The sequence below is a fragment of the Acomys russatus genome, chromosome 5 (assembly GCF_903995435.1).
Source record: "Acomys russatus chromosome 5, mAcoRus1.1, whole genome shotgun sequence".
Taxonomy (NCBI): domain Eukaryota; kingdom Metazoa; phylum Chordata; class Mammalia; order Rodentia; family Muridae; genus Acomys; species Acomys russatus.
The window spans coordinates 3,389,618-3,415,517 of record NC_067141.1 but is presented as its reverse complement, the minus strand read 5'-3'; the positions used below and the strand labels follow the sequence as shown (position 1 = coordinate 3,415,517).

At 45.7% G+C, this 25,900-nt stretch overlaps 1 pseudogene; it reads right to left on the bottom strand.

Moving 5' to 3' along the window:
• The window catches only part of LOC127190158 (creatine kinase B-type-like), a 58,910-nt pseudogene extending 33,383 nt beyond the window's left edge, over positions 1-25,527 (bottom strand).
• Positions 25,528-25,900: the final 373 nt, after the last annotated feature.

The following is a 25,900-nucleotide window of genomic DNA, read 5'->3' as shown; positions in this document are numbered from 1 at the left end:
ACACACACACCAGTGTGGTGTGAAGAGCAGGGGGACAGGTCTTAAGGATAGGTATGAGTTTGTGAGGGTGGGTAGAAAAGGTACAATTTTCAGGAGGAGAGTGCAGAAGTTGACAGGTCAAGCATCACACACTGTTTTTTTTTAAAAGATGTATTTATTTATTATATATACAGTGCTATACCTGAATATACACCTGCAGGCCAGGAGAGGGCCTGCATTACATTATAGATGGTTGTGAGCCACCATGTGGTTGCTGGGAATTGAACTCAGGACCTCTGGAAGAGCAGTCAGTGCTCTTAGCCGCTGAGCCATCTCTCCAGCCCCACACACTGTTTTAAGAAATCACTAAGTCCTGACATGTGGCGTGACTGAAGCTCTGACTGTGGAGGGGATGTGGAGACACAGGGCTGCAGAGGCAGAAATGGCTAGATAAGAGAAAGTCAACTGGAAAATGTTGACTTTTAATAATGATTATATTTTTAAAATAAACTCCTATGTATTTGGTGGTGCGTGCCTTTAATCCCAACACTCAAGAGGCCGAGGCAACAGGGTTGTGAGTTCAAGGCCAACCAGGGCTGCACGAGGGGACCTTGTCTCAAACTCCTCTCCACCACACTTTACATGTTCACGGCCATCTTCAGAGTGCATTTGTAGTAGGTGTGACAATCCCTAGTTCTCAACGCCCCTCGTCAGAGCTGAACATTTTCACTCTTGTAAATTTGGCAAAAATATTGGTGAAAAAGGCTGATTTACATAAACCGAGCATCTTATTCTATATTTATTGATAATTCACAGCATTCTTTACAAAAATTGCCTGCTCCATTTGTATTCAGTTTCCTTTTTCTTATTGGTTAACAAAATGTATTTGAATCTTAGTGTTGACTTTCGCCTAAATGATTTGTAAATGTTTCTTTCCTTGCCAAAGGTAGCGTATCTGTACCCTGGCTGGCCTAGAACCTGTTACAGAGCTGAGGATGATCTAGAACTCCAGACTCTTCTGCCTCCACTTCCCAGTGCTGCCATTACTGGTGTGCACTAACATTTCTGAAGTGTGGGCCCCTTACAAAGGGTCCCTCGCCTGTACAACAGGCACAATATCAGAGCCTCATTCATCATTTTGTGTGTATATGTACATGTTGGGGGTGGGCCTCTATGTCTGTGTGTGAGTGCACACAACTCTGCATACACCTGTAGAGGGCAGAAGTTGAGCAATTTCTACCCAATGTTTTAAGATAGAGTCTTTCATTGGCTGACTCCCTTGCAACTGGCTCACCTGCCTGGCCAGTGAGCACTTGGGATCCTCCTGTGTCTACTTCCATCTCCCATTACAGGCATGTGTCACCACGTCTGGTTTTCACATGAGTGCTGGGGATTCCAACACAGATCCTCATGTTGACATACCAAACACATTATATGCTGGGCATCCTCTCAGCACCCGTCCTTCCTCTTTTGGGGAGTGGTGGTGGGTCTGTGTTTTATATATTCTAGGCAATTCTCTACTATAAGCTACATACCTAGATCTGCATTTGTTCTTTGAAGTAGTTGATAATGCTGTCTTTATAACAAAAAGAAGAATTAAAGCAAAGGACCCCCTAAATGATTACCTCACAGTTCTGGACTCTGGTAGACAGAGACCAAGATATGACAGGGTAAGACAGCGCAGAAGTTCCTCCGTCTTATATTCTTGCTGAAGACATTTCAGGTTTAACTAGAAATTGATCTCCTTGATGGAGAATCCTGTGGAAAATTACCCAACTCTATTCTAGGAACCCAAAAAATCAAGATGCCCCAGTAAACACATCTTAGCTTCTGTTAAACTGCTTGCTTGTGCAGAAACCCCTCCAGCTAACCACTTATCTCAGCTTCTGTCAAATTGCTTGCATAAATTGAAGTCCCTCTGCAGCTGTGGGGTGAGATGCCAGGCCAGGGTTTCTGCTTTCACACGCTGTGTGCTCTGGACACTTGATACAACACTGAGGACCCAAATACCTGAATGCAGTCCCAGCCATCTGAAATACAGACTTTCAGTTAGCTATAAACTGTGTCTAAGTGGTCATTCCTGTAACATTTTGGAGGCCCAAGTCAGACCTCCTGATACTAGAACCAAATAGTTAGGGGCCTTAGGACCTCTAGGAAAGGGGGAAAGGACACCAGTTGGAGAGGATTCTTGGGGGGGTGCACACACCCTGAGGTGCTCCAGGACCTCAAGAAAATCCTCTCTGACTGATCTCTGCCAATGACTCATGAGGTACTCTGAAGTTACCTCCCAAAAGAAAAATAAAAGGTAAATTGAAAGTCATTTGGTTTAAACAGCTCTGGAGGTAAGTTTGGTCTCTAAGAGGTGCCATCTTGTTAGGACACAAGAGGGGAGGTTGGATGTGACCCTAGATCCTGTGTCTGGTATCCTGTGTGAGATGTCATTAGATTGCCCTAGTCTATTCAGGTGTGTGAATGGGTGGCAGTCTGTTTGTCTTTCCTATGTGACTCTCTATATGACTGTGTTCTGCTGTGTGTCTCTCTGGGTGTTCCTGTCAGCTCCATTCGTTGGAGAAACAGATCTAAAGTGAAAGGGGAGTGAGCTCTCTTGAGCTCACAAGCACAGCTGCTGCTGAGGCACTGCATGACTTTTCACAGGCTCATAGGCCACACTGGGCTCCCCACTTGCTGCTCTGACGTCTCCATTTTGGTGGTGATTGTGGTCATACTGTGGTGGCTGGCCACCTCTGTTGTTGCTTTGGTGATGCTGGTGGCTTCTGAGCCTTGGGCATAGTGACCAGTTTCTCTGTCATAACCAATGGCTTTCTTTGGTGCAAGACCATCTCCCATCAACCTGGCTTAAGACCTGTGCCTTCTTGTTGGGGACCCAAATCCTTTTGACCCAATCAAGCCACTCATGGAAACCCAGCATTTCTGCCTGTTTTCTCAGGCTGCCTCAGGGGGAAAGAAATAGTTCCTGGAGCTATGTGAGATGTTGCCAGACTCCCCTGGTTTGTTCAGGTATGTGGCAGCCACTGCTGTTTGTCTTTCCTATGTGTCTCTCTGTATGACTGTGTGTGACTCTCAGTATGAACCCCGCCCCCCCACACCTGCTCTAAGGGGAAGAGGGAAGTAATTTCCCAGTGTCACAGGAAGTTCAACTCCTTCCCCTTTGTGGATTATTTCCCATCTCAGTGACTTATACATAATTGGAAGACCAACCCTCCCCCCTTTTTTTGAGAAGACACAGGCTATTATTAGCCTGTTGGAAACTGTTTTAAGGTTAAGAGGGTGTTGGATATTTTTTCCCTGCCAAAGATTATTGGGAGGGTTAAAAGTGGCAGACGGGAGACCTACTGGCTAACTTAAGGTAACTCATGTCACTTAAAGACCTGACGAATTGCCTGCTGGGTTTCTGGAAAAGCTCTGTGAGATATAATGGGTACTTACCCTCATAGTCCCACATGCACCCCAAAGCAGTGGTGAGCCACTAACATTACCTTTGCTATGCAATCAGCCCCAGGGATAAGGAGAAATCTCCAGAAACTAGAAAAGTTTGAAAGGATGGGTAGGTCTCAAAGTTTGGAACTTGCTCGCAGAGTTTACAACAGCCAAGATCCAGACAAAGACAGAGAAAGAAACTCTCCCCTGTGGAGCTCACTGTCCTAGGAGAACAGACAAGAATGGAAGTGGGAGAAACAAAGGGTGGGAAGGAGCTGTAGGACTTGTCAGCTTCATTTGATGAGGTCCTGAGTGCAGATCAGCTGGAGTTTAGACAAATATATCCACAAAGCACCGTGCTCCAGTGTGGAAATGACCTCAGCATATCTCTGACCACTGCGGAGGAATGTGGAACTAGCAGAAGGTGTTTTTAAGTGACCCTCTAAGCCTGGAGTACTGAGTCCCAGCCAAGAAATCTCAACTGTGCATTCCTCAGGCCACACACCTCAGCTATAGCCTAGAGGAAGGAAATCAGATACTTTCCCATGATCATATTTCAGCCATTCTGAAAACCCCTGCTCCCATACCAACTTGGGGGGGGGGGCAGCTGGATACTGCTGACTATGGAAAATGGGATTTCCTGAGATAGCTAAACCCCTCTGTGCTAGTACTGGTGGGAGTATGCAGCCTTTGAAATGGACTGAGACTGAGTAGAAGGCCTTCAAAGCCTTGAAAAAGGTGTCTGCCCTGTCCTTCACCTGCCCAGACATCACTAAACCATTTCATTTGCACATGGATGAAGCCAAAAACATTCCCAGGGCTTCTCATGAAAACCCTGGGACCATGGAAAGACCAGGGGCATATCTGTCCAAGAGGTTCGATCCAGCGGCACCAAGATTGCTGGCATGGGTAAGAGTCATATCTGCCACTGCACTGCTAGTAAAAGAAGCAGACAAATTAACTGTAGGGCAAGAATGATTTCTGATAGCTCCACATTCTGTTGGAGTTCTCTTGAGGAGGTCACCCAAGAAATGGAAGTCCAACACCTAGGTGCCCCAATACCAAGCCCTGTTTCAGAATGGACCCCACATTTGGTTCCACAAGACATCAGCCCTCAAGTTTGCCAGTCTCCTGTCACATGACAGTCCCATAGGTTCCCAGTATAACTGTCTTGAGGTGACTGACTGATCCAGTCTACCAGGCTTGTCCTGCTGACATGCCATTGGTGACACCAAACAAACAAACAAAAAAAGGCATTGTTCACAGATGGAAGCAGTCTCATCTAAGATGGGATCAGGAATGCGGGGGCAGTGGTGGTGACCCAAGATGAGACTATGTGGGCACAATCTTTAAGCAGGAGAACCTCAGCTCAGCGAGCTTCTAGCTTTGACTCAAGCACTCTGCTGGGGAAAAGACAGGGTTATCCTATATACGCTGATAGTAGATATGCCTCTGCCAAGGCCCATGTCCATGGAGCTCTACATAGAGAAAGAGGACTGCTAACCTCAGCAGGAAAAGAAATCAAAAATAGAGAAGAAATATCAGTACTATTGGAAATTATCAGATTCCACAGGCGGTTGGTTGTCCATTGTCCACTGTGAAGGATACCAAAAAAGAGATTCCCAGAAGCCAGAGGCAACAGAGTGTCTGACTTGATCACCTGGGGAGTGGCCCTAGGACTAGTGAGCCCCTCCAAGACTTGGTAGTCTTGCTGAAGAAGTCCTCAAATAGACTTAGACTAGGTCATTTGCAGCCCAGTTTACTGGACTGCCTGGAATGCAGAAATTCACCCTAGGGTGAAATTGACTGGGTGAGGCAAGAACTGGCCACACAGGCCACAGGAGGATGGTGGATGTTGCCAGAGGATAGATCCATTCTTCCAGTGGTTCTGTGAAAGCAACTGGGTATGGCTCTCCACCAAGTAAGCCACATAGGGGGCAGGAAAACTGCTTTACTCCTGTAGTATGCTTCAAATTTGAAGGCTCAATTAAAGATATCACTTTTATTTGTGCCACCTGTGCTTAGGTAAACCCCAAAGGGGGAAGGAAGATCACGTGAGGGATCCAGGCTCAAGGAAATGGGCACAGGGATCACTAGGAGCTAGACTTCACTGAAATGACACCTATGGTTTTTGGCTGTAAGTACTTGCTTGTGTTTGTGGACATCTTCTCAAGACGGATGAAGGCCTACTCCACCAGAACAGAGACTGATCTCATAGCTACTAAGAAACTTCTTCAGGAAATAATTCCTGGGTTTGGACTGCTCTTAGCTTTGGGTTTGGCTATGGCTCAGCTTTCACAGCCAAAATGTCTGAATATCCGACAAAGTTATTACATATGAATTGGAGACTACATTGTGCCATAGAGGCCACAGAGCTCTGGGTTATTCTACATAGGAAGGATAAACTGAGCCCTTAAAGAGACCTTGACCACATTGGTCTTGAAAATGAGCAAAGAATTGGGAAGGGCTTACTTCTTTTGGCATTAAGTTTGGGGAACTGCCTCCCATCCTCCCTAAATTCTGAGATCTCACCTCAAGTCCTTGTGGGCTCTGCAGGAAGTGCACCAGGCCATTGACCAGATGGCAAGGGGAATCCTGCCATCTCCCACCTCTAAAATTGCCCACCAGTTCTTCCCAGGAGACTTGGTTTGTTTGGAGAACACCAAGTCATCTTCATGCTTGTATGACAGGCATTTTATGGGTTAAACCATTTCCAACTTGTTATGTTTAATAATAAAATATAAGATATGAGATAAGATGAGGTAATAAGGTATCAGATGTTAGATATTATGTTATGGAGGAGTTTATTAAATGAGCATGGAGGGAGAAGGACAGGGGGAAGGAGCATGAGAGAGACAGACAGACAGAGACAGAGACACAGAGAGACAGAGACAGAGACAGAGACAGGAATAGAAGAGAGAGAGAGAGTAGAGAGGCCACATGGAGGGTTTGTCCTTTTATATGGTGACAGGGCCATGCCTCTGTGGCAGGTAAGCAATGGCATCACAGGTAGGCAGACTGAAGCAGAATGCTAACACAAGCTCTTCATTTTTCCCTCCTCCTCCTCTTCTCCTTTTCGGTGTTGATAATTAAACTCTCAATCTTGAAACTATTAAGCAGTAATATTTTCTTGAGTTTTTTTAAAGGCAAGCTTTTTCTAAGTAGCCCAGGTTGGCCTCAAATATGTTATTACAGGCATGCACTACCAAGCCTTGCTTTTATTTGAAGATGAAAAGCCTTGAAAGTCTCAGCTCAGGCGCAGAGAAACAAATTCACTGTTCCTCTGCCTTTTTGTTCTATCCAAACCTTCAAAGGTTTGGGAGGATGCTGCCCACGTTGGTGAGGGTGGATCTTCCTTACTCAGTCTACTGATTCAAATGCTAATTTATTCCGGAAACACCCTCACAGACACACCCAGAGAGGATTACACAAGGCAGGAATACCAGGAAGTGGGAACCAAGACTCCTTCAGAAGGTGCTCGTCACACCAGGAGATACTACACAACAGAACAAATAAAGCCAGTGCACACTAACATGGGAAATGTCCAAGATACACTGCTAAGTAAAAACAGAAAGAGACAAAACCATGTATGGCATTATATATGTCAAGGTGGGGGGAAGCACATATAAAACTTAAATTAAAAAAAAAAAGATATTCATAGAAAATATCTGGAATGTGCCAAAGATCATCATCATTAAATCTTGAATTTTTGATTGCCTATATTGTTAATGTCTTTAAAATGATCGAAAATTCGTGTTTCAAACAATTAAAATTAATTTTCAAAGAATAAAGTAGACCACTAGGGGTGCAGGAAGAGATGATGGTGGTAGAAATAATGTGGCTCCAGGGCAGATGGGAAACAATGGGATAAAAGGAGCGCTATGTAGGATGCAAAAGCCAAAGAGTTGGACAGCATGTAGAAAGGAAGGCATCTGGGATGACTTTAAGGTTTTGAGTTTAGTGACTAGGTTTCAGTTGTTTAATAGAAGGCACAGATTGGGAAAGAAGTAAGGTGGGGCAGCATAACCATCCAAAGTCTTAACAACCTCCTTTATGCTCAGGGCAAGGCATATGGGGGAGAGGTGTGATGCTCCGTCTTCATTAACAATGTGACTGATTTTAGAATCACCATGGTAACACACCTCTGAGTGTATCTATGAGGATGTTCCCAGAGAGGTTTAACTGAGGATGGAAGGCCCACCTTGACAGTGGGCAGCACCATTCCATGAGCAGGGATCCTGCGCAGAATAAAAAGGAAAAAGCAAGCTGAGCACCAGCATCCATCTTTCTCTGCTTCCTGGTCTTGGATGCAAAGTGACAAGTGTCTCGGTCTCTGGCCAACATTATGATGGATAATGTTCCTTTTCATACCGTGACCCAAAATAAATCCTCCCTTAGGTTGCCTTTGTCAAGTTTTTTTTTTTTTTTTTTTTTTTTTTTTTTTTTTGTCTCAATGATAAGAAAACTAACCAGCATAGGAGAGAGAAAATTTCTACTCTCTGATAGTGGAGTGTGGGAAATAAATGACCACAAGCCAACAGGTGGAGATCATATGCATACGCTCACCCACTGTGAGACTCAGGGAATGTGTGGATGACTGACGTTCTTACAGCACTGTGAGCTATAGGAAGGAACATTAGCTCAGGGCTTGGGAACAAATTTTAGAAGAGATAAAGAGATAAAATGCATGGTGAGCTCAGGTTTTTTATTTTTTATTTTTATTTAGTCCTTGATCTGCTGTGATAAGCCTGTTTGGGATGGTTGTTACTCCTTTTGCTGAATGAGAAAAAGAAAAAAGAAAATGGCATGACTTCTCCTAGGTATGGTGGATGAGAAGATTTAGTGTAGATAAAAGGGAGCACATAACCAGAGGCAGGGACATCTGGGAGAGTCCAGAGTAGACATGACCCTGAGCCATGTGAAGTTGGGGTTGGCAGGAGCCAGGTCAAGAGCTGAGAGGGTGAAAGGTAGACAAAAATGTTGGCTTTGCTCGGCCTGTGATGGTTTATCTGCTGGACCTGGGATCTGACGATCTGAAAGAATGGAGATTGGGGGAACTACAGCCTAATGCTGGAGACAATCTTAATTTAGTTTTAGTGTACTTTTATGCACAAATGTAACAAACAAAGAAATGATCCAAGGGATATTGTTTGAGTTCAGAAAAACATGATCAGAAAACATGTAAGTAAACGCCAGTAAGCACACACTAGATATCAACAGAGCAGCCCTTTCCCAGAACTTTCTCAGGACAGATCAATTTAAATACAACGGCTGGGCACGCACTGTAGATCATATCTGGGAAAGCACAAAGGCCAGGCAGAAGGCCAGGCCCAGACTCAGGGCATGCTGACCAGATTGGCTTCTAAAGCTGTGTTCTGACATCCAACACGAATAAGCATGTCTTATAGATTGCATGTAAATATTTGTCACAGGAGACATGAAATCACATCCAGGACAGTTCAGGAAACAAAATGCACCTGAGGTAAAAGGCCTCAGCCTTTTCCCTGGAGCCTCTCTAACAGCTCCCCAAGGCACTGTTCACTATGAGTTATTCTTTGGACTGTGTTCTGAAAAAAAGGACTAGGTAATCAAAGTGATTGGATTATATAGGAAAGGCCGTCTGGGGGAAGGGCAACCTAACCCCTGGACTGGAGAGGTTTAGGGTAGAGGTTGGGATATGCTAATCGTAGCCTATAACAAGTAGGGACTGAGGGATTCTGGGAGAGCCTGCCTGGTGGTTAGGCCTGCTTTGATATGTTAATTAGGCACCTAGCCATTTGTCTCAGGGTTTGAGATTTAACACTTATGAGTTAACTTTTTTCCTGTTTGGTAGAGTTCCAAGCAGGGGTATACATGACTTTTCACTTTTGGAGGATTGATCTTGACCATCTCTAATGGTGGGAGAATGGGTCAGGTGATGAGGGCCAGCTTTAGCCTTAAAGATAGTGGCTTGGGGGTACCCCTGCTTCCAAGAATATGAGAGGGATGCTGGATACTCAACTGTCACTTTCTCAGACTCAGGGAAGCCTTTACACTGACTAAAAGGGGAAGTTTACCTAGTTGTCACTGGTGCATGGATATTGAACAATCAGTGAACCAGAAGGTGAGTCAGCTGCAGGTCAACTGGAGAGGAATAAGATCTTAGTGTGGCTCAGGCCATGAGGGGATCACAAGCACCAGAAGAGCTTATCCCAGTCATGGCACCAAATATTGTTTTGTGGGTGGCCTGCCTTCTGGTACACGGGTGGAAGGGTGTCCACAACTCTGAGGGCTGGGAAGGCATCCCAGCCCTGAGTTGGGACAGTGTCTCAAGGGTATCCTGAGCCACAAGAGCCCAGGAACCTCACAGCTCTGAGACAAGGCCTCCTCAACAGAGACAATGCAGCTCCCAGGGAGGGGTGTTCCAAACTCTGAGGAGCTGAGGTGCTTTGGAGCCTGAGCTCTGCTGCTTTCTCCTCCTCCTCCCCCTGCTCCTCCTCATCTTTCCTCTTCCTCTTCCTCCTCCTCCTCCTCCTCCTCCTCCTCCTCCTCCTCTTCTTCTTCTTCTTCTTCTTCTTCTTCTTCTTCTTCTTCTTCTTCTTCTTCTTCTTCTTCTTCTTCTTCTCCTTCTTCTTCTATGAGAGAGTCACAGCTGGTAGTAAATCTCAATCTCTCTCTCTCTCTCTCTCTCTCTCTCTCTCTCTCTCTCTCTCTCTTCTGAGTTTTCAAGATAGAGTTTCTCTGTGTAGCCTTGGCTGTCCTGGACTCAATTTGTAGACCAGACTGGCCTCAAACTCACAGCAATCTGCCTGCCTCTGCCTCCCATGTGCAGAGATTAAGGGCATGCACCACCACACCCGCTGGCGGTAAATCTCTTAAGAGATTTATTGGAGTGACAAATCCAGGAGTTGCTGCCTTTGCTTCCAGGAGAAGACAGCGGAACCTGGACAGATGCAGCTTTTATATAGGGGTTCTTAGGGAATGGTGCTTCTGGGGCAGGGATTTCCAGAGTGTGGATTGGTGGGATTTCAAGCCTGAGCTGGAGGAAGCTCAGGGATTGGTGGGGATTTGTCCAGACTTCTCATAGAAAATTAGCATAATCTTTGATGAGTCCTACTGAGGAGCTGGAGATGGCAGTTACAGAGGTCTGGAGTGGGGGTGGCTGGGCTGCTGGAGCTTTCTCAGGCAGAGGTCTGGCCACTTTTATATTTTGAGGGTCAATAAAGTTTACAATGTGTCCAAAATTTACAAAGGGTCCATTGTGAAGGCAGTAGGCTGAAGCAGGAAAGATTGTCATCATCATGGATAGCTTCCATTAGGTGGCAGCAAGCTTTCTGAGGCAGGAAAAGTGTCCAGTTTTTAGAGAGCAGTTGGCTGAGGCAGGAGTTGTCACCATGGACAGTTCCCAATCACCATGGACAGCTCCCAATCACCATGGACAGCTCCAATAGCGGTACCAGGAAAGATTTAAGTCAGCTGAGGCGGGAATAGTTACCAAGGACAGCTCCCGCGGAGGCGCTGACTGGAGCTGCCTCCCATCTCCACAACCCCAAGGGGGGAAAGAGGGGCTGACTGGCCTGAGGCAGGAAAGAGGACTGATGCTTTGAGGGTGACACAGTGGGCAGAGTGGGCAGTGGGCTCCCCACAGTTTGGGGAAGGTATTGTCTCACCGGCCTGGGCGGGGGCAGTGGATAACAGCAGGCCACCACAGCTTGGAGGTGGGCTGCTGAAGCTTGGGGATGGACTGCCACAGCTTGGGGTAGACTACTATTGCTGTTCTAGGCCAAGGCTCAAGGCAGGGCACCACGGGGCTTTCCCCTCAGTAGAGGGTGGTGGTGGTGTCAGACTCAGCCCAGCGGTGGCCTTGATGCAGTTGTGCCGCCCTGGCAGTGACATCAGAGAAACTTGTGAGTTATTTTTTCCTGTTTATAAGATTTCCAAGCAGGGGTATACAAGAATTTTTATTTTTGGAGGATTGATCTTGAGGCGGATAAAGAAACCAGAAAGGAAGCCTTTCTTATGTATTGGGAGAAGAAAATGATTGAGAGATAGGAAAGATTAGAGAGAAAGCTACCAGGCTTAAATATGACTTCTTTCTGCTTGAAAGGCAAAAATGGGAGGGCAATCAGGGTTACTCAAGGACTTCTGGGAAGATGAGGGAGGGTATATCATATATATATATGTATATATATATATATATATACACATGCACATATATACATATATACTTACATATATATGTATATATATTTTTTTTGAGAAACTTTCCTTCTTTCCCTTCCTCTTTTCTTTCTTTCTTTCTTTCTTTCTTTCTTTCTTTCTTTCTTTCTTTCTTTCTCTCTTTCTTTCTTTCTCTCTTTCTTTCTTGCACCATAGTTAGCTGGGCAAGGACTTACGTTTCCTGAGCTGTCCCTTTCCCTTTGTGCTGACTAGCTGTCTGTCTCAGAGTGTGGCGTCAGGCTCCACCAACGGGGTGAAAAGCAGTCACCACCCACAGGCATCAGGGATAAAGACAGGAACTGCCCCGGTCAAGCATGCTCTCCAGACTGGTTTGGGTCTTGGTGCACCTTTTATTAAAAAGAATTGCTTTGCTACTTTCACTTTTTTAGTTTGTTCTTCTGTGTGACATCCAGAGTTTTGTTTGTTCTAACACCAAGGGAACCCAGTAGATGAAAAGGCTTTTACAGGAAGGGAAACTGAATACATCAAGAAAACAGGCAGGAAATCCTGTGGTGTCGGGCCAGAACATTCTAATTGGCTTTGACATCTTGGGGTGAGTTCTTGCACTTCTTTAGACAAAATATGGCTTTAAAAAAATCAAAGTTCAGTTCTTTGAGAATGTATAAGCAATATATTTTGATCATGTTCACCTCTCTCACAGTTACCCTTATACTCAACCCATCTAACTTTGTATCCCTTAAAAAAAAAAAAAAAGCAAAACAAAACAAAATTTGCGCTGTTTATACACTCTTGAATGTGTGACCATGAACTGGGCGGTGGTTGCCCTACCAGGGCCACACCCTTATAGGAAACTGACTTCCCCCTCTCCCAGCAGCTGTCAAAGGCCAATAGATCCTCCAATAGGGCCCGGCATTCAAGCCAACCCTTCTGCACACACCCTGTCCCCTGCATGCTGGGACTTGGTCTGGCTGTAGCTTACTCAGGTCTTGTGCATGCTGTACAACTTCTGTTTCCCTGCTGTTATGCACCACTCTGGCTCTTACACATTTTCTATTCCCTCTTTCACAATGATCCCTGAGCTCTGGGAGGTACATGGTGTGTGTGTGTGTGTGTGTGTGTGTGTGTGTGTGTGTGTGTGTGACATAGATCCATTTCTGGCTGAGCATCACAGAGTCTCTCATTCTCTTCACCTTGACCAGTTATGTGTCTCTGTGATAATCCCCATCTACTGCAAAAAGAAGTTTCTCTAGTGAAGATTGAGAGGTACAGTCAGCTTAGCACTATGTCCATTAGCAGAATAAGAGTGGTAGATTCTCCCCTTGGACCTATGACCTGTCTACTCACTGATTATTGGCCTTGGACATAATGGTTTTTCAGTAAGCTCAACCTCTCAGCAATTTACACCTTATTAGTTGATGTACAGGACTTGAATGAGGAGAGGCATTGCCTATATTGACGTTATATGACAGTCATCAGACATTGCGGGTTAACGTGGTAACAAGCCACATGGCAGAACACAGAGGAACATAAATAGGTTAACATAGGCCTAAAGCTATCATAGATAAATAAAAGTCTCTGTGTCATTCCTCATAGCTGGGTTGGTCCAAAGAAAGTCCCTTTAACAATTAGCACCTAACGTGTTTACCACAGTCTTTATCATGGATCCCTAATCATCTTTGTGATGCTTGCAGTACCCAATAAAGCCCTACAGAGATGGCTTAATGTAGTGAGCAGGTTTAACCATACACATTCGTGACATAAAATTCCCCCTACATGGTAATTACTCTCTATTTTCGCACCACAGATTCTCCTTTATCAACTGAATACCTTGTTGCCATAGAACATTTAAATTCCCTATCTACTTCTCCACATAAGTATAGCTGGGGCCAAGGGAGGGCTTCCTCAGATGTATTCATGGCTTCCACTGGGAGTCTTCTTCCATGTTCAGAACACAGCTCAGCCTTCCCACCCCATGGCTGGTCGTCGCCTCCGTACCCTACCCTTGGCAGTCAGAATTCACTGGCCTTTGGCAAGACCCAGAGGCCAGCAGTGTTAAACCTCACAGGATGAGTCTGATGGACCACCAGGATGAGAAAGACTGACCTTGATCCCTTGCACATGCTCCCAGGCTGATGGTCAGCTTTTCAAAGGGATTTTGTGCAATTTGGAGTCTCTCTTGGTGCCAAATGTCTAATTCAGGAGACCTTCCTGTGCTGACAGCTACGAACTTACTAGGCTGAAGTGGGGTGTGTAAAGGGCAAACCTTAAGGAGTCTCTTATTCTCAGGCTCCACCCCTCCACTTACAGCACCCTAGGTGAGCTCCACCTTAAATTTTGAGCTATAGGCGCTTGCTTGTCTTACTCTAATCTTGGCTCCGGTTAATGTAACACGTGTTAGTTGCCATTGTTGTTTGTTTGCTTTGTTCTTTATTTTTGTTAGGTCTCTTGCTCTGGGCCACCTCTCTTGGTCAGTGGCTCCTTTCTTGCTCTACCTCCCCCTCCCTCCTCTCATGGTCCTATTTAGTCTGCTGGGGGGTTCAGCCTGAGCTCTTCCTCCTGCCTGCTTTCTCTCTTGCATTCACAATCAAAATCTTCTCTTTACTTTAGAAGTAGTCATGTCCTCCTCCTTTTGTTTCATTTATTAATTAATTTTTTTTTTGCTTTTCTGAGACAGAACATTACTATGCAGTCCAGGTGTGACAGTTAGTCATGGATATCAACCTGATTGCAGCCAAGAAAACATGTGATATATATATTTCAAGTCTGGCTTATTTTACTTAACATTATAACCTCCTGTTGCACTCACTTTCCTGTAAATGACATATTATCAATCCTTTTTTCTTTTTGGCTGAATAACATCCCATTGTATGCATATATGCCACCTGTTCTTTGCCCAATCACCCACTAATGGACCTCTAGCCTGGTCCCACATCTTAGCTATTGTGAATAGTATTGCACTCAAAATAGAAGTCTAGAGGTCTCTATTATGTTGACTTCAGTTCCCCTGGGCATGTTCTCAGGAACTCATGCTGGACGTGATGCTGCCTTCAGGACAGCAAACCTGCTACCTGTTCTTGAAGAGGGTTAAAAAAAAATAAAACAAACCTTACTGTGGTTATGTGTGAAGGAGTGTATGAGATGGCACAGAGAAACCACCAAACCAGACCACTCTGTGGGTAGAAAGAAAGATTTATTGGGCATCAAAGCACCAAAGCCATCTGTGGGACTGGGTGGGCAGAGGAAAAGGTGAAATGATGGAAAAGCAAGCAGATTTCATGATAGTAAGCAGGCTGGGGAGCTGGGTTGATACAGGCTGTCAGGACTGATCCAGAACTAGTCCCCATGGCCAGAGGTGGCTGACCTTTGGAGGAAGCTTAAGGGAGGTTCCTAGAACAGAAACAACCTTAGGAGATCTACTTTCTAGGCTTGTTTGCCCACTAATAATCTTCCTTTTACCTACCAAAGTCCTTCTGTTTAGGACAGTGTCACCAGCAGCACTATTTTGTGGGAAGAAGAGCTTTGGACCTGACCTCTAGAACAGAGAGAAGCACTCAGCCTATCTGTATTATAGAAATTGTACTGAGGCAGCATTTGAGAAAAGTCTACACGAAGCTGCTTTGAGGAGAAGCAACTTGAGTGCAATGTGCACACAAAATGGAGCTATTGAGACCAAGAAACTGAACTTTAAATTAAATTTAATTGCACTTAATTTAAGTTTACACACCAACCTATGCTGGGCAGTTAGTAGTCTAAGACAGCACAGATGGGGAGGATGGTCAAGGCAGTCAGATAGTCATCCTTCCTGTGCTGGTCCAAATTACAAATAAATGGTGGAAAGGAGTGTGCATCCTTGGCAGTTCATGCTGTAAGAACTCACCGGCTCACTCCTGCAGCCTCTCAGTCAGGAGCATTGTCCCCACAGCTCTACCAAGGCTTGTTTCCGTACCACACTGGACAGGGATGTGAGGGGATGGGGGGACAACTCAGCAGGCACAAGGGACTGTACCGGGAAGAGAGGGCACTGTCCCAGCATAAAGTGCTCTCCTGAGCCCGCCCCCACCAGACTCACTCTGCACTTTCTCTTGACCAGCATACCTTGGGCCTAGGAAAGTGAAATTTCCCCATAAAATGTTGTTTTTTTGCCAAATCACCAATCTTTTTTATTTTAAATATTTTCAGTAAATGTGTAAAATAATGGGGTTTTTGACATTTTTATATGCGTATATCACCTCTCTTCCAACCTCTGATGTCCTTTCTCCACCTATGCAGTTTCTGTTTTCATTTACAAATCTAGGTTGTGTTTAAACGTAGGTTGTGTATGAGAGACTAGGTGATTTTTCTCTTTTTCCTCCAATTATCCTTTCTTGTTTTCCCTCCCTTCAAATCTCCATTCATTTTTAAAAAAATACGCACGCGCGCGAGCGTGTGTGTGTGTGTGTGTGTGTGTGTGTGTGTACAGGTGCATGTGCAATGACACCTGTGTGCCATGGTGCTTGTGTGGAGGTCAGAGGACAATTTTCAGCCCATGGTCTCTGCTCCTACCTTTACATGGGTTCCAGAGATTTGAACTCAGGCCATCAAGCTTGCACAGAGCCATCTTCCCAGCCCCCAACTCCAATCTTAAATGTGCCTTACTTTTCTTGTCTCCAGTTGGCCAGATGTACTTGCTGCCTCTTCTAGGATTTGTTGGAGTCATGTGACCCTGTTCCCCCTGTTGTCCCAATTGAAGAGTCTACTCCCCGTGTCCACTCAAGCTCAGCCTGAAGCTGCTGTGTCTTCAGGTGTCGAGAAAGAAGACTGTGTCCCCTCAGCCTGTCTTTCCTCATCTTCAATCTTTTTAGAATAACAATAAACATTTACTATCCCTTCGAATGTGTGTGGCTCAGGACTCAGGGTCACTCAGCCCTTACTAGGGTTCTTTCCTGAGTCAATACAGCAGGTTTTCTGTGCTCTGGCTGTGAATGTGTGAACATGGTGGGACAGAACCCATGCGTGCACGTGTAGAAAGTTATGAGATTTATTACTTATAGATAAGCCACAGAAGTCACAGTGGAGACTCAGAAAACCTTGCAGGGTAGAAGGTGTCTAAACTCTGCTTACTCCCAGGGGAAGGACTCTGTAAAGCAATGCTGTCTGCATTTTGTTCCTACAGGTAAAGCTTTTTGCCACCAGTTTCTGGAGGAGGAGTTGGGGACTGGAGCACAGCTTGCCACCCACCCTAGCCATCCTCTCCTGGGCTCTGCATGTTGCATTCCCAGCACATGCTGTAGCTTTCTTAAGTTCAGGTCAAACAGGATGAGACCAAGATCTGTCCAAGGCTACCTGGAGACCAGCCTGCAGATGCTGCATCTGAGACACCAGAGAGAGAGAGGTTGGTCACCTGAAAGCTTGACTCTGCTGTGAGGTCCACTTTGCATACACAGCTGACATGTGGGGGCCAGCTGTTAGCAGGTGGCTAGGGAATGAAAAAATGAACTAAAAAGAGGAGGACATGGCTACTCCTAAAGTATGGCGATTTTTATTGTTGTTTATAAGGGAGAATGCAGGCAGAGGTAAGAGCCCAGGCTGGACATGGCCAGCAGACTAAACAGAACCATAGAGGAGGGAGGGGGAGGAAGAGCAAGAGGGAGGAGCCAAGAGAGACAGGCTAGGCTCAGAGACAAACAGACCTCTGAGCTATATAGGGATCGGACTGGGAGGTGAGGAGGGAAGCCATTGCCTACTTAGGGTAGGGGGCGGGGCCGAGATGAGCTGGGAGGAGCCACGGGTACTGAGTGATGCGGAGAGAGCTAGCCAGCTTCTGCTGGGCTCCATTATTGGCCATTTGTCCCGGGTTTCTTGAGGAGACCTAACAGCCAGGATTTCTCCTGCAAATACCTTTGCCTAAAGCTGCTTAAACTTCCAGTGTCGCTGTTTGGTTTGGTGGTGTTTAATTTCTTGAGTTCTTTATATATTTTGGATATTAGACCTTTGTCAGATGTAGGGTTGGTGAAGATCTTTTCCTAGTCTGTAGGCTGTCGCTTTGTTCTATTGACAGTGTCTCCTGCCTTACAGAAGCTTCTCAGCCTCATGAGGTCCCATTTATTACTTGTTGACCTTAAGGCCTGGGCTGTTGGTGTTCTGTTCAGGAAGTTGTCTCCTGTGCTAATATGTTCCAGGCTCTTCCCCACTTTTTCTTCTAAGTGACTTAGTGTCTCTGGTTTTATGTTGAGGTCTTTGATCCACTTGGACTTGAGTTTTGTGCATAGTGACAAATAGGGGTCTAGTTGCATTTTTTTTTTTTTTTTTTTTACGCATAGACATCCAGTTAGACCAGCAGCATTTATTGAAGATGTTATCCTTTTCCCATTGAATAGATTTGGTTTCTTTGTCAAAAATCAAGTGACCATATGTGTGTGGATTCATATCTGGGTCTTCAATTTGATTCCACTAATCAACTAGCCTATTGCTGTGCCAGTACCATGCTGTTTTAATTACTATTGCTCTATAGTACAGCTTGAGATCAGGTATGGAGAATCCTCCAAGAGAAATGGGGCTCAGAACTAAACAGACAATTCTCAACAAAGGAATATCAAATGGCTGAGAAACACTTAAGGAAATGCTCAATGTCCTTAGTCATCAGGGAAATGCAAATCAAAACAACTCTGAGATTCCATCTTACACCCATCAGAATGGCTAAGATCAAAAATTCAAGCAACACCACATGCTGGCAAGGATGTGGAGAGAGAGGAACACTCCTTCATTGCTGGTAATGCAAACTAGTACAGCCACTTTGGAAATCTATCTGGCACTATCTCAGAAAACTGGAAATAAGGTTTCCTCAAGACCCAGCTATTCCACTCCTTGGAATATACCCAGAAGATGCTCCAGCACACAACAAGAAAATTTGCTCAACCATGTTCATAGCAGCCTTATTCATAATAGCCAGAACATGGAAACAGCCTAAGTGTCCTTCAGTAGAAGAATGGATAAAGAAACTGTGGTACATATACACTATGGAATACTACTCAGCTATTAAAAACAAGGAATTCCTGAAATTTGTGGACAAATGGATTGAACTAGAAATGATCATAATGAGTGAGTTAACCCAGAAGCAGAAAGACTCAAATGGTATATACTCACTTATATATCTGGACACTAGCCCAAAAAGCATGTCCCATGAAAGTCTTCACTCACCAGGAAAGTGGGACAGAGGGGAGGACATCCTATTGGGACTCTAGGTGAGAGAAGCATGGGAGAATGGGGAAATAGAAGGATCCAGAGGGTCCAAAAAACCTACAAGAAGAACATTATGATGAGCGGATCTGGGCCCAGGGGTCCCACTCAAACTATGGCACCAGCCAAGGGCAATACATGCAGTAAACTTCAAACCCCTACCCAGATCTAGCCAATGGACAGGACACTCTTCATAGTTGAGTGGAGAGTGGGGTCTGACTTTCACACGAACTCTGGTGCTCCATATTTGACCACGTCCCCTGGATAGGGAAGCCTGGTGACCCTCAGAGGAAGGATAGCAGGCTACCAAGAGGAGACTTGATACCCTATGGGCATATACAGGGGGAGGAGATCCCCTCAGTCACAGACATAGGGGAGGGAGGGGAGTAAGGGGAAAATGGGAGGGAGGGAGGAATGGGAGGATACAAGGGATGGGATAACAATTGAGATGTAATACGAATAAATTAATAAAATATATTTTAAAAAACTTTCAGTGTCGCAAATTTGTTCATTCTCTGGGACTCCCTCAGCAGAGCCCAGCGCTCCCTACAGAGCCCTGGCTTCTTCCCTCCCTGCTGCCTCCACATGCTCATTCCAGGTAGATTCACTTGAGGCTGTGGCTTCCTTTCTCCTTTACTGGGGTGGGGGTGAGGGTGGGGATGCGTAGACACAGCAGCCTCTGCCTTCTTTCTTTCCTACCACTTCCGTCCTGGTCGTCCCATTAAAACTAGTTTGTCGAGCTGTGGAGATGGTTCAGTGGATAAAGAGCTCATCTTATAAGCATGGAGACCCACGCTCAGATCTCCAAGGGCTCCCATAGAAACCTGCAATCCCAACACTCAGGAGGGCGGCGGGGAGGGGTCGGCAGGGGGGGCACACACACACAAGAGATCCCAGGGAAAACTTAGTAGCTACACTAACTGAATCTGTGAGCTCCAGGCTAAGGAAGAGACCTTGCCTCAATAAAGTGGAGAGGCATTGAGGAAGATACTTAGTATCGACTTTGGGCCTACACACACGTGCGCATGCATGCGACTACACACATAGGCAGACACAGACAGACAGACAGACAGACACACACACACACACACACACACACACACACACGAGAGAGAGAGAGAGAGAGAGAGAGAGAGAGAGAGAGAGAGAGAGAGAGAGAGAGAGAGAGAGAGAGCAAAATCTCCCTTCTCATCCATCCAGTCACATCTGAACCCAGCGTTGGGACTCTCAGTTCTGTGACCAACGTGTAAGTTTACAAATAGCCAAGTGCAGATTAAAAAGCAGAGTAGAGTGAAAACAAGATGAACACCAAATCTGGCACCTCTTGCACAATGGTCGAGCTGGCTTGAGTGAGCCTGCCTTGGTCTGTCTTTCTTCCTTCCTTTCTTTCTTTCTTTCTTTCTTTCTTTCTTTCTTTCTTTCTTTCTTTCTTTCTTTCTTTCTTGTTTTTCCAAGACAGAGTTTCTCTGTGTAGCTTTGTCTGTCCTGGACTTGCTTTGTAGACCAGGCTGGCCTCAAACTCACAGTGATCTGCCTGCCTCTGCCTCCCGAGCGCTGGGATTAAAGGCGTGCGCCACCATACCCAATGGTCTCCCTTGGTCTTAAGAGTACAGCTTCAAGACCCTATCCTCAATGTGTGACTTGGCTGCTCCCCAGTGCTAGAATGCCCATGCTTTGCTGGCAGTGGTAGAGACGATTGTTACATTTTTAAGATTTCTGCAAGCTGACTGTAAACACAGCCCTCATTAAAAATTAAATGATACAAACTTGTGACCAGTTAAGTAACATTTTAAAACACTCAAAACTCATTCTTTCATAACAGCTTTGCATGTTGCCATGTCCACCCCTGCTCTTGTAGCTCATAAACGCAGTAATATCCTGTATCCTTCACTCCGTCTTCCATACTTCCAGTCGGCAGTTAACCCAGGCCCCAAAATACTAATCAGAAAAGGCATGTTTTTGAGAATGAAGATATATTTATGTAACTTTCATTGTCATATTTTTAATATTCTTCTCTTATTTTCAGTTATTGCTAGTCTCCTACTTTATATAAGTTACAGATTAAACTTTAACCAGCTAGAGAGATGGCTCAGTATGGAAGAGAACCTTACTGAGTTCAAATCCCGGAACCCAAGGAAGAAAACTAAACATGGTCTTGCGTGTACTTGCAATCTGACCACTGCAAGGCAGGCTGCATGGCCACTTGGGTCTCCTGGTCATCAGTGAGTGAGGATAGCTATCTCAAGGGGACACGTGGCGAGTGACAGAGCAGGGCCCCCTACATCCTCCTCTGGCCTCTGTGTGCACTCATGGGTGTATGCAACCCCACATACATGTGCATATAAACTGCGCATACCACACCCACACATACCACACTCACACCCACAGAGCCCTTTGCCATAAGAGTTATGCATGTGTAGGGAAGAGTGTACTATACAAAGGGTTCAGCGATATCCATGGTTTCAGCTGTTCACTGGGAGTCTTGGAGTATACCCCTTGCATATGAAGGGAGGCTAGTATACGCATATCTATGGTACACATATTATCTGCCTAACACATACTGTATACTATATAGCACACATCTACATAAATACTGTAGAAATACTATCTAATAAATAGCTTTCCACTCAGCATTTCTTCCCACTTTGTGGCTCTGCGTTCAGCAAACAGCTTGGTAGCCTGAAATCAGCCATGGCTGAGTATTTAACCATGGTCTCCAGCCAGTGTTTTCAATCAGAGTCAGACTAACTGCTCTGTTGATCAGATGCACAGTCATCAGAAAGTGGCCAAAAAGCTTTGCTAATCAGACGAGCCCACAGCACGTGCTGTGTCTGTAGCAGCAGCCGTGACTGAATTGTAAGCGTATATTGTGTTATGCTTGGATATGCCGTGTACCTGGGGCTCATGTGTTAAAGGCTTGGTTGTCTGATGATGGGCTTTGGGAAAATGACTGGATCCTGGAGTCCTGGGGACTCTGACTGTTAGTGGCTTAATTCTGTGATGGATTCATAATATGATGACATCACCGGGAGATAAGGTTTGATTGGAGAAAGCAGGTGACTGAGGACATGCGCTGAAAAGATACAGCTTGGACTGGGCTCTTTTTCAAAAAAAAATGTATTTATTTTTATTTTATGTGCATTGTATATCTACGAGTGTCAGCTTTTGGAGTTACAGACAGTTGTAAGCTGCCATGTGGGTGCTGGGAATTGAACCCAGGTCCTCTGGAAGAACAGTCAGTGCTCCCAACTGCTGAGCCATCTCTCCAGCCCTTGTACTGGGCTCTTGTGTATCCTCTCTCTGTGTCTCTGTCTCTCTGTGTCATTTTTGTTTTTTTCTCCCTGGCCACCATGAGGTAAGTAGCCTCCTCTGCAACATGCTCAGCCTTACTACAGGCCCACAGCAATGGCGCTGTCTGAGCAGGGACTGAAGTTTCTGAACCCATGAGCCCAAAGAAAGACCCCTTTTACTGAGTTGCTTCAGACAGGAATTTGCCATAGTAATAGAAGATTGAACAACACAGCTGCAGATGCATGAGCTCAGCAAAAATTCAGTGACAGCATCCTGTAACAATCCCCTGGCTTAACTCTAAGATGAAAAGTAGCTTGTACTTAATAATTCTTTCTAAGTTACACGACACATATATTTGATATGAGTACAAAGTAAAAAGCATAGGTACACAAATGCACGCAGGCTTTTCTCTCCCCCTCAGAGCTGGCCCTCACGCAGTCGCAGAACCACTGAGCTTGGGTATCTAAGAACGACTTTGGCTAACAGCAGTGGTGCTGTGGGGACAGCCCAGGCTCCCTGACAGCTCAGATTCCCACTTGGCAAAGGCCCGTTCCCACAGCAGGATCTGCACAGCTTCCATATGGGACTTGGCCCAGAAGTGCAATTGAGCTGTCACAGCAAGGCGGTCTCCCAGGAACTGGCCACCCACATGCCCACCTCCTGTGCGCACTCATGCCCCCTGCCAGATCACCTGATGTGGCTCTTTGTAGTAAGAGCCCAGACACTTGTCAGGGGCTATTCCCTCTGAGAAGATTTGTGTGGCCTCCACCTGGTAAACAAGTGCATTACTGGACCCTTGCCAGTCCTGCTGGGCTGGGTGACCTGTGGCAATAGTGTGCGGTTTTTAACTGCCCTAAGCACTTGTGCTGCCTGCCAGACACTGTGCTGTTTGTACAGAGGCCATGGGAAGTGGGAAAGCCGTTAATAGACTAGGTTTTTAAGTAATACTCAATCACCCCATTCATCTGAGAGGAATTGTTCCAGATCTCTGGGTATGCAAAGCCATGAATATTCAAGCCCCTTGTGTAAAATGACACAGCATTTGCATATGTGTTTATTATTTAAATCATCTCTAGATTATTTATAATAGTGTGATATAAATGCTGCATAAATAGTTGTTTTACTACATTGTTTAAGGAACAACGACGGGATAAAAGGCTTACCTGTTCAGGACCGAGGCAATTAAACAGAACATTCGCAGTCCATGGCTGGTTGAGTCTGTAGATGTTGAGGCCTGAGGATGGCCATCTATAGACAGGGTTACACATGGAAGGAGAGGAGGAAAAGCAAGAGGGAGGGCATCGTGTTTCTAGTTTGACCTTCCCCTCTGAGGCTCGTGTGCTAGAGGCTTGGTCCTCAGCTGATGATACTATTTGGAGCTTCTAGAACCTTTGAGAAGTAGGGCATGGTGGAAGACATTGACGTCACTGAGGAATATGTTTTAGGGCCTATTCAGACCTCAAGTGTTCCTCTTCTCTCTCTTCACTTCCTAGCAACCATCAAATGAGCAGCCAAGCTCCTCCATGTGCTCTCTGTCATGGTGTTCAGCCTTGTCACAGACCAAAGTCACCAGTAGCTAAAAGGAAACCTTTCTTCTTCTAAAGCTGATTTTCACAGGTATTTTGTCACAGTGTTATAAACCTAACAGGAAATGAAAAGTGTGAAGATGATGTCTGAGGAGAGATGTGCAGAAGTCATGGGAGTCACTTAGCAGTCATGTGGAATACCCGGAGGAAAGTGCTCTGGGTGAAAGGAACAGCAAATCCAACAGCTCCAAGGTGGGAGCTCACTGGGAAAGAGCTAGAAATAAGAGAGGGCTGGTGTGGCTGAAGACTGCAGACTTCCACACATGTGAGCAGCCACTAGCTTCTTCATGTCGTCTGCCATCCTCTGAACATAGAGGAGACCAGACCTGCCTCCAAGCCATTTCTCTCAACTGCCATTTATTGAGCACTTATTAAGAGTCTGTGATGTGATGAAAAAAAGCCCTGCACTTCAAAGCTATGTCCATGCTTCTTTGCCTGATAGTCCACGGTACCATCAGGGTACCAATTTCGGTGGTTTGGCACTGGCCATAGTAGGGTAGGCTGGCTGTCCAGTCAGCCCCAAGGACCTGCCTGTCTCACTCCTCAGGAGACTGAGACAGTTAGATGGCTACAAGTTTCATCCTGGTATGAGCTGAGGATGGTGTAGAAAGAACCATGGATTCTGTTTCCAGAATCTTTGTCTCAGTGAACATTTCAGATCTCCCCGTCCTGCAAGGTGTGCTGGGAGATTTAGTTTTGTCTTCGGCATGTTAAGTGTGAGGTATCTCGAGGCCCATGAGCAGATGTACACAGCAGGCCATTGAGTGGCTAGAACTATGGACCAGAAGAATGGACAGGGTTACAAACAGCTCTGGAGATCACTACAAGTTCTTGTGAAGGTACATGTGTGGGGCCGATGACGCTTAGCCTTAAGTACACACTGAAGCTAAGTGGAGGGCCTTAAGGACTCTACCTAGGAGGGGCTCCCTGCAGACCATCTGGCAGGGCACCTGTTAAGTTAAAAAATCTCCCCAGTGACTCTAACGTACACTGGGGGTGAGGACCAATGAATTATGCGACTCATTCTCAGACCTTGGCATATTGGGCTCCCATGGAAATCTTTAGGAAGCATGGCTGTCTGCATTCCATTGGCAGAGGTTTGGGCAGAACTGTTTTGGACACAGGCCTGAAGTTTTTAAATGTCCATATGCATTATTTTCAGGTTTGGGGCTTGAACAACATGGAGTCTGGAGATAGAACTGGTGTCTTCAGGCTTGTGCCTCTATCCACAAACTTGCCTTGAACAGTTTTTTTTTTTTTTTTTTTTCCCCCAGGACACAGTTTCTCTGTGTATCCCTGGCTGTCCTGGACTCACTTTGAAGACCAAGCTGGCCTCGAGCTCACAGAGATCCGCCTGCTTCTGCCTCCTGAGTGCTGGGATTACAAGGGTGTGTCACCACAGCCAGCTTGGCCTTGAACTTTAATGCTCATGTTATCTTCCTGCTTTTGCTGCCCTCTAAGGAGCTGATACCAGAGGTACAAGCCTCTATGCCTGGCTGCAGGGCTTGTTATTATTTTAAAACCAAGGCCTCACTTCCTTGAAGTATCATTCAATTTATTGACAAGAAAACCCAGCCCATAGCCACAGAGCTTCTCAGTGAAATGGCTGCAGCCACACCTGGAAGGGTGGGACTCGAGCTAAGGGTGTGTGTGCTCTGCTATTGAGAGCATTATACCCACAGTGTAGGAGGACTGTTTCTGGTCCTTTTCCAACAATATGACTCCCACGGGTTTCACCAACCGCAGTGTTCTCCCATTCCCTTTGGCCACCTGCAACACAATCAGAGTCAAGAAAATGACAGGGATCCTCAAGACTTTGTGGGATGAGATGCGAGCTAAGGCCACCACTGACTGTCATGCTTCCAGCCTCATGGACAAATGAAGCAGGAAGCAGTATGCTGAGGGCAGTGGAGAAAGCTAGGGTATCAGGGGCTAGGCAGGAGTGCCCCTGTTCCTGGCTTCCTTGTCCTGGGGACAGCCATGTCTTAGCCTTCCCAAGGTTTACTTACTTACTTTGGTCAATACTCTTTGCCTCAGCTCCTTGAAAGTAGGCCACCTCACAGTACGCACACCTCGGTGGGGAACCACTGTTTGTGAGGATTAAAAGCAAGCCATTTGAGCAGTTCAGGGGTGGGTCAGGGGAAGTGTCTGTTAATGACCCATGGGAAGGTTTGGCCAAGTATGCACTAGGCTCTGGGCTCGATTCCTAGTACCCAGGACTCCCAGGAGAG